The sequence below is a fragment of the Hibiscus syriacus genome, unplaced genomic scaffold (assembly GCF_006381635.1).
Source record: "Hibiscus syriacus cultivar Baekdansim isolate YM2019G1 unplaced genomic scaffold, ASM638163v2 tig00112215_pilon, whole genome shotgun sequence".
NCBI classification, from domain to species: Eukaryota; Viridiplantae; Streptophyta; class Magnoliopsida; order Malvales; family Malvaceae; genus Hibiscus; species Hibiscus syriacus.
Window position 1 is genome coordinate 604,657 of NW_024063268.1, and position 11,392 is coordinate 616,048.

Here is an 11,392-nt window from a genome sequence, read left to right on the forward strand (position 1 = left end):
CATCTGTTTTTACCTAGGTTTGACCGTGGGTTTTGGGAAAGTTGAACACTTACCCTCTTCTCATCTTTCTTCCTATCTTCTTCATATTTTTCCTTTCAAGCTCCATAGATCAAAGATTGTGGAAAGGATTCTTCCTATGTTCCATTTAGTTTTCTATTTGTCATAAATCCTTCCAATAACTTTCGGTTGGTTATCAAAAGCTTTTTTTCCTTGTTTGCTAGAGGAAGTGGGAGTTAAGCAGCCAAACCCTAGAAGAGGTTAGTGTGGATAAGAAATGAGTTTCATTTCATGTTCTCAAGCTAAGGTAGTGTATCTCTAATTTTTTGTGGTTTTAAGGCTTCTATAATCATGACGTTTAATGGGGATTTGGGAATTTACGCATGATGGGGGTTGTGGCTTGATTCTTATTTTGAGGATATTTTGTGATAAAGCTTATGTTTTTATAGTGCTAAATGACCCTAAGTAACTTCCTAAAGCTTTATCACATGATTAGAAATCAAACTAAGACCTTTAGAGCGATTTTTACGTGTTTTCCAAGCTTAAATAAGACATTTCTATGTTCGAGTATCCATACTAGATGAAAAATATCGATATTGGATGAATTGGGATGAATTTTGGGGTTTTAAAGAAAGGAATATCGATACTGCTAGTGAGAGTATTGATACTGCCCCTACAGTATGGATACTCAGGGTATAAAGTATCGACATTGGGTCATTTGTTTAGTAATGGAAACCATTCTTGGTACCGACTTGACCCTGGGTATCAATACTATAAGTGGAATATACTTGACGCTAAAGTATCGATATTACAAGTGGAGTATGGATACTACCCACCTTGGATAGTTAGTTTTGACCTCGTTAAGGCCTATAAGAGCTAAGGATGATTCGTAATGGTGGAACTTAGTCCGTGAGGGACATAAATGGCCAAAGGTCCCTAGAAAACACTCGTAGGAGTAAGTTAAAACCGGAGTAACCATACTAGATGAAATACGTATGAGTATCATCAATCGAACATGGATTGAGTAATCGTGAACAAAGGATTATTTTAAAAAATATGTTAGTGATTAAGTCGTTGAATGACGTGACTATTGTGGTAGAAGAGAACGAGTACTACATGATCACCTATAATTAAGGATGTGCAAGTTACCCTATCAGTTCAAGGGCAAATCGATGGGAAGTGCGATGAGAATGACTATGGAGTCGTTGTTAATGAATTATATTCGAATTGAGTGTTGAGCTAGTTATAATATACCAATTGGGTAGAAATGGTTATGAATTGCCTTAAGGGCATAAAGCACTAAAATATTAATAAGCTATTGTATAATATTCTAGGAGAGAAAATGAACAAGTTAGTAGTGAATGAGGGAACGATCTCACCTACTTGTGTTGTAATTAATAATAATGACAAGATAATAATGTGATAATAATGTTACATTTGTGATAATCATAATAATCTTATGAGGTAAGATTCCATAAGACTTATGCCTTTTTTCCACTCAGGAAACGATGAGGTCACCCAAGTTACTTGTGTGTGAGTGATGATCCTCCAGTTGTTTGAGAAATATCTGACTATATCCAAGTCAGTGCGAGAGCACTTTAGTCTATAGTTGAATGTTTTACTAATTCTATGTGAGCCATACACGTTCCTAGTACTCTAGAGGAGTAAACTAGCTTGGCAAGGTGCCAATGTTGTGTGACATAGACCTAGCCTTAAGGTAATAGGGAGATACTGATGATGTATTACCCAGATCTATCCTAAGTTACCAGTAGAAAGCAAATAAGAGTATGAGTTTCGTGATGCTATATGACCCCGAGCTACACTATGATGATTACTTTTTGTTGTATGATTGTACCTAACATCTTTATGATACTGGGTGATATCACTGTGTGTTGCATGATGATGCGTTATAGGATGATGTTGAGATTAGAGCCCTAGTATACGTTACTCAAGGAGAGACCCTTAGTAAAAACTAAGGGAAGTGTGAGACTTACACTAAAGAGGTAGCACTTGATTAGGATCATGCATGTATACACTGCTTATTGCCATATCTTCTAGCATGCTTATGTTTATGAGATTAATATGTTGCTTTAACGACTATACTATTGGGCTATGTAAGTTTAGCATTCAGATGTTTTCATTTGTATGTTAGTATATTGAGCCCTTTGAGGGGCATCGTCGCAGCAGGATACCTTGCATTCCTCACAGAGTATTGGTTGGTTACTGGTATTGTGCATGTATATTCATAAGACACTTACTTATGCATTATGATTTGTAAAGTTTAAGTTATATTAATTGTTTTAAATTTTTTAATGGAGCTTTGATTTATAAAAAGGATTTTATTACTATTATTGATGACTTTTCACAAATACATGGTGTTTTAAATGAAAGAAATGGTTAGCCACTTCGATGATTTTGTGTGACATTCAAATTCTTTGGACTTTGGATCGTATCAGATTATGGTGATACAATGAATATTCACATGTCCTAATCTAGCATGCCACATATCAAGAGTCTCAAAAATATAAATAGGTGTGATTGTTTTATTACTTTCATTAAACTGCGCCTCGATTACAAATAAATCTCCACTTAAATAACATTTCCCTACATAATCACCTTTACGGGAAAATATGATTTTATTTGCTTTGAAAACTAGTTTAATACTTTCCTTATTTAGTAACACACCACTAATAAAATTTCTAAGTAGGATAGGTACATATAGAACATTCTTTAAAGCTAAGGTTTTATTAGAAGTCAGCTTTAGTAAAACCTTCTCTTTGCCTAGCACTGTTAGAGGTGGGAGTAAAGTCACCTCCAACAACATTGAAAGCGTCATCTAAAGAAAAGGAGGTGGACTGGGGCATCGACTTTAGCAGCACGTACTCAAAGTCTTGTTGTTTGAAGAAAATAACTATTCACTAAGACCACCTCTGATAATGGTCCCATCAAATGCATCGAGCTTGGATATGTCAAGAACAAGCTTAGCCAAAGTGTTTGACATTTTGCAGTTTTTGAAATTATTTCTAAATTGTTGGTATAATGTACTGCAAAATCGAATTGTTAGCACTAACTAGGAAATAATAACAACAAATGAAAACAACAAAGAATTAACCGTGTTGTGGTATAAAATCAATACCTTAAAAACGATTTCGTCTCGATAGGTGTAATCATTTTTGTAGTCATACGTCACCTGATGTTAACACGATAGCTTCGAATAATCATACACTCGAAGATCGAAGTGGACAATTTTGGAATTTCTCTTCTCACCGGAAAAGAAAGTAACTTTAAGAGGATTCATAAAAGATATAAATGCTTTGATTTTTTGGATGATTTGAAAATTAAGAAAATCATATCTATTTATAGGTTGAACGAAAAGGTTAAAATCATCAAAATTAATCAGTCATAAACATTTATTTTTTAAATTAATCAGGTAATTAATTTATGTAGTTCCTCTGATACAGTTGGCTGAACCTGATCACAAAATACTCGAGATTCGAATAGAAAAATAATTGTTTAAACAACTATTAAATCAGCAAGATAAACAGCTAAAATCAAGGCTCGTTTATTAGCTGATAAAATCAACAATTAATATGTTGTCTACACATTATGGTTCGAACTTAGTCGGAAAGATGTTTCGGTTCAACCATGGAAATTTCAATAGTCAAATTTGCCATCTAATTACAAATAATTACAACAAATCAATTTACCAGTTTGAAAATTTTATTTAGCCTATAAATATGTTTTAAAGAAACTCATTTCTATTTAACAAAAAATAATTTAAAATTTCATATTTTCTTTAAAAAGATAAAAACACAGAGACGTTTCAAAGATACATTATCGACAACCACAAGCTGAGACGTTTCAAAGATACATTATCCACATTCAACAAAGGATGGGAGAGGAAACTCATTAAATAACCTTCGCAAGGAATATTTCCTCCCAATATGGGATACAATGCCCATACTTACATGAGCAGTACCAACACATGTAAATTGGTTAGCGATGTGAGATTCACGCGAAAGTCGTATACTTGACTGACAAATTATTCAGAGATTGGATGTGATGATTTCTGAAGAATATATGCAATGATTTATGTGTTGCAGTAAGGGATATCTAATATTCAAGATGGATTGAGTCTGATTAATTCATTAGTTAAGGGAAAAATATTTAGCGACGCATTATCATCGGGTCTTAATTAATCGAGTAAGAGAGAATAAAAAAAGAGGGAACCCTTTCGAATTGTCCTCTTCAACATTGTATGTACCTAAACAACTTACATATTTGATGTTATTGGCTCGTCGATATAGTATGTTCCAGCCCCATGGAGTCAATGTAAGATTTTTACTCATTAATACTACCTAACCCAATGTATGTTGTATGCACATCTATATTGAGTGGAAGTGCTCCTTTACCCATACCACCACAACCATTCCAGCCATTGACCTCATATTCACAATTTTCATTCTTCATATTTTTACCGATTTCATTTAACAGCGAGCTAATTGATCAGACGCCTCCCTAGTCATTATTCTTTATAGGTCATTAGCAACACTGTAAAACTCAAGTGCGTCAATAAAGCAATACTCCTCATTCAGGTAAGATAATGTCCGGTAAACTGCTGTTGATGATGGTTCTATTGAAGATCATATAATATGAAGAACTTTTTTGTGTAATCAACGATGATTGCACTATAGAACCGATTCACATGGAGGTCATCAGTGAATGGATGATTTATTTATTTTTTTTAAATTTTATTATAAATATCATTCTCAATAATTCTAATATGAAGACATTTTTGGTGAAATATACACTAGATTCACATTTAAGATACCAACATGAGTAAATTGAAAATTTTGGGACCTAATGATCATTGGTAACAATTTTATAGCAACTAATGATGATGGTTTTTGGCAATCAACAATGAGAGACTTTATTCAAATTTATGGGTCGAAATGATAATTTATCAAAGTTTAGAGATTAAAATAATAATTTATCTAAAGTTTAATGGTCACATTAAAATTTAATTTATTTTATTAGCATATAAAATCATCAAACTAATAAGAATTGACGACTTAGTGAATAAAATATAACAATAATGAACACATTTAATAAATCAATATAAATAATTAAACCTTTTTTAAAAAATGAATAGAAATTTACAAATATGAAATATAAGTGACCAATAAGATATTTTATATTTATTATTAGGCTTAATCTAAAAATAAGTGCGTAAATTATATCTCTTTTCACATTTAGGTGTCTAATCCTTTTTCAGTCAATTTAGGTGTCTAACATTTCTAATATTATCATTTAGGTACCTATAACTTAACAACCGTTAAAAAATTTGTTAAGCGACATGTATTATATTTATATTTTTTGAATTTTTATTAAAAATAAAAATATTAATTTAAATTTAAAAAAAAATATTATTCTCAATCATCCCCTCTCCCACATATCATCTTCCGATTTCCCTCCTGCTATCATGGCACCCCGTCCCTCTCCCCCTTCCCTCCAGGGTACTCCCTCCCCCGTATAGGTGGGTATACGGGCAACCCGCCCGTTTAGTCAGCGGATTTTGGCGGTGCGGGCTTAAACGGAGTAGGTTAAAAAATCTGCAATCATAAACGATTTTGAATTCTAAGGTTTGCGGCCCGTCCATTTAATCAGCGAATTAAACGGGCTTACCCACGGCCCGTTAAATAAAAATAATTTTAAATGCTTTAAATACAATAAAAAATAATGTTTTAACTTGCTACACCTTTAAAAATGATTCAGTAACTTGAAAAGTAAGGTACCACCGTCAAAATAATAAATAATATTTAAATTTTATTTTAAATAACAGGAAATGATTATAAAATAATATATTTTTTTATTTTTTAATCATTAATATATATATATATAACGATATAATTACTTAAACTCAAATTAAAAAAACAATATTCACTTATATCACCAAATTAAAAAAAATTAAAAAAAATAAAACGATAACCACATTATACTTTTATAAAACACGATTATTCAAGGCTATAATATGAAGACACAAAAGTGTCTGTAAGGAGAAATTCAAACAGAAAAATTCAATAAAGTCAAACATTATACAAATCTAACAATTTATCTTTTGTAAAAGCCTTTAAAAGTTGAAAAGTATGTTTTTATTTTTCTTTTACTTTTCTTTCTTATTTTTAATCCAAATATTACGTGTAATGTGATATCTTATTAGAATATCACGTGACTTTTTATAATTAAAGAACGAAATGGATAACATACTTCATGAAAAAAATAAAGATCAAAATTAAATAAAAAAATCTTTGAAAACCAAAGTGATAATGATGTAAATTTTATAAGACTAAAATACTATATAAATCTTTTAATTTTTATTTTTTAAAATGAAGAATAATTTGATACATTGTAAATGAAAAAAATATCAAACAACGGTAGAATTATGACAAATGCCCTAATAAATTTAAGAACTAGAATGATTATAAGTAACATTATATTTATAGGTAATTTATTTTCTTTTTCAATAAAATTTTTTAAGTTTATTTTCTCTAAAATTTATAAATTTTAAATTAAGCGGGCTATTGCGGGCTACCCGCGGTTATACCTATTAAACCCGCGAGTTTAACGGTCCGGGCTAAAAACCCGCAATTTAAACGAGCTTCAATTTTTGATGTCCAAAGCCCGCACGAGCCGCGGATTAAACGGGTAGCCCGCATGCCTTAGCCCATATACCCAACTCTACTCCCCCGTCCTTCTCCCTTTACATTTTTCTCTATGGAAAATTTTTTGATTCCTCTTCCATCCCCTTCCCTCCTTATTCCCATTAATATTTCCACCCAATAAATCTTGGATTAGGGATTTAGGATCCCATCTATTAAATTTAGAGTTAGAGATTTAAGAGTTTAAGTATTTAGGGGTTTTAAATGATAAAAAATATAATGTTCGGTTAGTGAATGGGTGGTGATACAGACAATGGCCGAAGACGGCTTGAAATGAAGATTGAAATTAGATACTTTAAGAATTTGAGTTTTTTTAGTTTTAAAGAAATTTTGAATTTTTTGTAACTTCTATTTTTTTTAAAATAAATATTTCAAAGAAAAAATATAAAGATATGTGTCAATTAACAAAAAATATTTAAAAACTTTTACGATCGAGACACTTAAAATAATAATATTTATAACGTTAGACTCTTAGATTGACCGAAAAAAATTAAATACCTAAATGAGAAAATGATATAGTTTAAGCACTTTTTTATATATTAAACCTTTGTATTATTAAAGCGTGGGTACTGTGAGCCCAATGACGCATTTTCATTACAAAGAATCCAACGGCCCATATTTGCTCTTGTCACCTTCTTATACTCCTTTCATTTCTATTGCTTTCCTCTGCATTTCAAAGAACCAGTTCCTCTGTAAGACTGTAACCCTCACTTTCTTCCCCATCAAACACGCCTTAGATTTTCAAAAGGTGGTCCTTCCCTCACCTTTCAATTAGATCTGCTGGTATCTCTTGATTTTCTTTTAACCGTGTTGTTCTTTTATTAATAGTTTTTCGATGGCTTTGATTTGTTTTATGAGTTTGGTTTTCTATGTTTTGATCGAAATAAAGAAAAACGATTCCATTTTAAGCATTTGGTTTATTTTTGTGTGTGTTTTTACTTAGGTCTTAGCTGATCTGTTTTGATGATGCTTTAGATTCTAGATTCTTAATGAGATTTAACGATGCTTGAATTCTGATTTTATAGACCCAAAATGAAATAAAATCAACGAAGATTGTATATATATATATATATATATATATATATATATATATATATATATTCATGGAAAATTAAATTACAGAAGGATTGGCTTCTATTTTGATTTGGTTCAATATCTTTCTGAATATTTCATCGCTTGAATTTCTGAAAATATCTAAGCTTTCTATTCATTATTTTTTTTCTTTGTAAGTTGTATATTTATCCCAGGAGATAATATTTTGTTTTTGTTATGAATTGCAGGTCGTAGAAGATGGCAGACGGGGAGGATATTCATCCACTTGTTTGTGACAATGGAACAGGAATGGTTAAGGTAAATCATTCGGAAGTTTTCATTTGTGTGGGAATCTTGTGTTTTTTTCTCTAAATATGATTTAAGTATCATGTCAGTTAAGGTTGATGTTTATGCATTTTGATACGATGTAATTCAAATGTATTAATGCTATGTTTTAGGCCGGATTTGCAGGGGACGATGCTCCCCGAGCCGTATTCCCTAGCATTGTTGGTCGTCCACGTCACATGGGTGTGATGGTTGGCATGGGCCAGAAGGATGCATATGTTGGTGATGAAGCTCAATCAAAGAGAGGTATTTTAACTTTGAAATACCCTATTGAGCATGGTATTGTGAGCAACTGGGATGATATGGAAAAGATTTGGCATCATACCTTTTATAATGAGCTTCGTGTTGCCCCGGAAGAGCACCCGGTCCTCCTTACGGAAGCTCCTCTCAACCCGAAAGCTAATCGCGAGAAAATGACCCAAATCATGTTTGACACCTTCAATGCCCAGCTATGTATGTCGCTATTCAGGTGGTGCTCTCACTTTATGCCAGTGGTCGTACAACTGGTAAGCATCGTTTAATCGATAAACCTTTGATACATTCAGTTTAATCTGTGTGTTTTCGTATTTCTTGACGAGAAATCGACCTATTGGCTTGAGAACTGAACTCATTGAATATTTACTGTTGGAGTTGAATCGAGTTTAAAGTGGATCATATTTTTTGCTATTCGAGAGAGTAGGGATGTAACATCTTTCTGCCCTTTTTTATGATAGGCATTGTGATGGATTCCGGAGATGGTGTCAGCCACACTGTCCCAATTTATGAGGGTTATGCTCTCCCACATGCCATTCTTCGTCTCGACTTGGCTGGGCGAGACCTGACTGATTACTTGATGAAAATTTTGACTGAACGTGGATATTCATTCACCACCACAGCTGAACGGGAAATCGTGAGAGATGTTAAGGAAAAGCTCTCGTACATTGCTCTTGACTACGAACAGGAGCTGGAGACCTCGAAAACAAGCTCATCAGTAGAGAAGAGCTACGAATTACCAGACGGTCAGGTTATTACCATCGGTGCTGAACGTTTCCGATGCCCCGAAGTGCTTTTCCAACCATCCTTGATCGGTATGGAAGCTGCAGGCATTCACGAGACCACATACAATTCCATAATGAAGTGCGACGTGGATATCAGGAAGGACTTGTATGGCAATATCGTCCTTAGCGGGGCTACAACCATGTTCCCAGGTATTGCTGACAGAATGAGCAAGGAGATTACCGCACTCGCTCCCAGCAGCATGAAGATCAAGGTTGTTGCTCAACCTGAACGGAAGTACAGTGTCTGGATCGGAGGTTCGATCTTGGCTTCCCTAAGCACCTTCCAACAAGTAAGTTACCATACCTTTGATCCGCAAACATCTTTTATGTATATAACCGATGTATCAGCATACTGATTCGGCCTAATATTTGGGTTCCAGATGTGGATCGCAAAGGCCGAGTACCACGAATCAGGTCCAGCAATAGTCCACAGGAAATGCTTCTAAATGAATTTCAAAGGAGAATAGGGTCAGAGAAAGAAGCAGGTTTCATTTCTTGATGCAGCAGCTTGGAACTTTGCGATGTTTTAGTAAGCTTTGTGAGGATAATGTATTGGATTGATCACCTTCTTTTATGTTTACATATTTTTATTCGTCAAATTTAAAATGTTTCAGTCATTTATATTAAAATTTGATCACTTTATCGATTGACATATTTTGATCACTAAGTTATTAACTTATATATTTGATAAGGTGATATGTTTAACGTATGACATTTATATAAAATATTAATTTAACCTTAAACCATAGATGAAATATCATTTTAACCTTAAACTTTATACAATATAAATCTGATCTTTAAATTTAACCAAAAACTCTCATCATTACTCGTTAGTCACTACTCCCTATTGACATCAAAAGGTCACCATCGGTCAGCATTGACATCTTTATCGTCGAAGATTGGAGAGAGCGAGGAAAGGATGGCAATTGTAAATCTGAGAGTCGGCAGAACTATGTCACCAATGAATTCTGTAATAAAAAAGAATTACATTAAGTAACCTGGGCCTAAGATTTCTTACAAAATTTCAGGTCGGAGTTCATTTCACCATACGAACATAATAATTTCTAGTATAGCAATTGATCAGCAAGTATTTTATCTAAAGCTTGTACCCTGTCTGATTTATTTTTTGAAAGGAATAACTCACATTTATCGTTTTAATACTTAATCAGCTCTCTCATATATGGTGCAAAAGACACTAAAAATGCAGGTTGACAATTAGTTTCTTGGCTAAATCTTATCAACGACACGTTTCAAAGACCTCAGTTCCATTGACCATGTACACAGTTGAATCTGTCTTCGCTAATTCAACGGCTGCGCTGACATACGAATGTGACGTTAACTTCATTAGATCGGTCTTAGCCTCTTTAGGTAATTCCAAACCTTCAATAAATTCCCTTATATGTTCTTTCGTAACCACCCTTCCCCTAGTTAGCTCCTTCAGCTTCTCGTAAGGCTCCAGAACATTGTATCTTCGCATGACCTACGGATCAAGTTAAAACAAAAAAAGATAAATTTATGGATTCAAGCCACTAGTACTTGTAAAGAACTAGATTTTTCTGGAAGTGAGAGAATTATAATTCTTTTATTAAAAGGAAAAAAATTGCATCTTACACAAGAGGGTACATAGGCTTTTTATACACATGAATTAGAGACCCAAATAAAATAGGAGTCATCTTTTCTACAAATTAAGTAGTAGATTTAGAGATAAATTATGAAGAAGAGTTTAACTTAAACACTACTTACACTCCCCCTCAAGCTGGGGAGTAAATATTGTGAAGACCCGGCTTGGATGTAATTTCGTCAAAGGAAATCCTTGGAAGTGCCTTGGTCAATACATCGGCTAGTTGATTTTGCGAAAAGACGTAGTTTAGATTCACAGTTCTGTCATTTACTTTTTCTGCAATAAAGTGTCTCTCGATCTCCACATGTTTTGTTCTGTCATGTTTTCTGAAAATCAACCCATGTCCTGGTGTTCTTTGACTGCCTCCATGTCCAGGAAATATCTTTGAGTTCCTAAATCTTTGGTTTCAAATTCCTTTGCTAGTAAAGTCTTCAACTTTTCGATTTCAACTAAGTCATCACCCGTGATGATGATATCATCAACGTAGACAATCAAGATTGACTTCTTATCAGGAGCAGTTTTTACAAACAGTGTGTGATCGGATTGACACTGTTTGTAGTTGTCTTATAATATTATCTTCGTGAATCTATCAAACCAAGCTCGAGGTGATTGTTTTAGACAATATAAGGATTTCAGTAATA

The 11,392-nt window shown here is 33.3% G+C and overlaps 1 pseudogene; it reads left to right on the top strand.

Annotated features, from left to right (window-relative positions):
* The first annotated feature begins 7,390 nt into the window (after positions 1–7,390).
* On the top strand, positions 7,391–9,630 carry LOC120175768 (annotated as a pseudogene).
* The last annotated feature ends 1,762 nt before the right edge of the window (positions 9,631–11,392 follow it).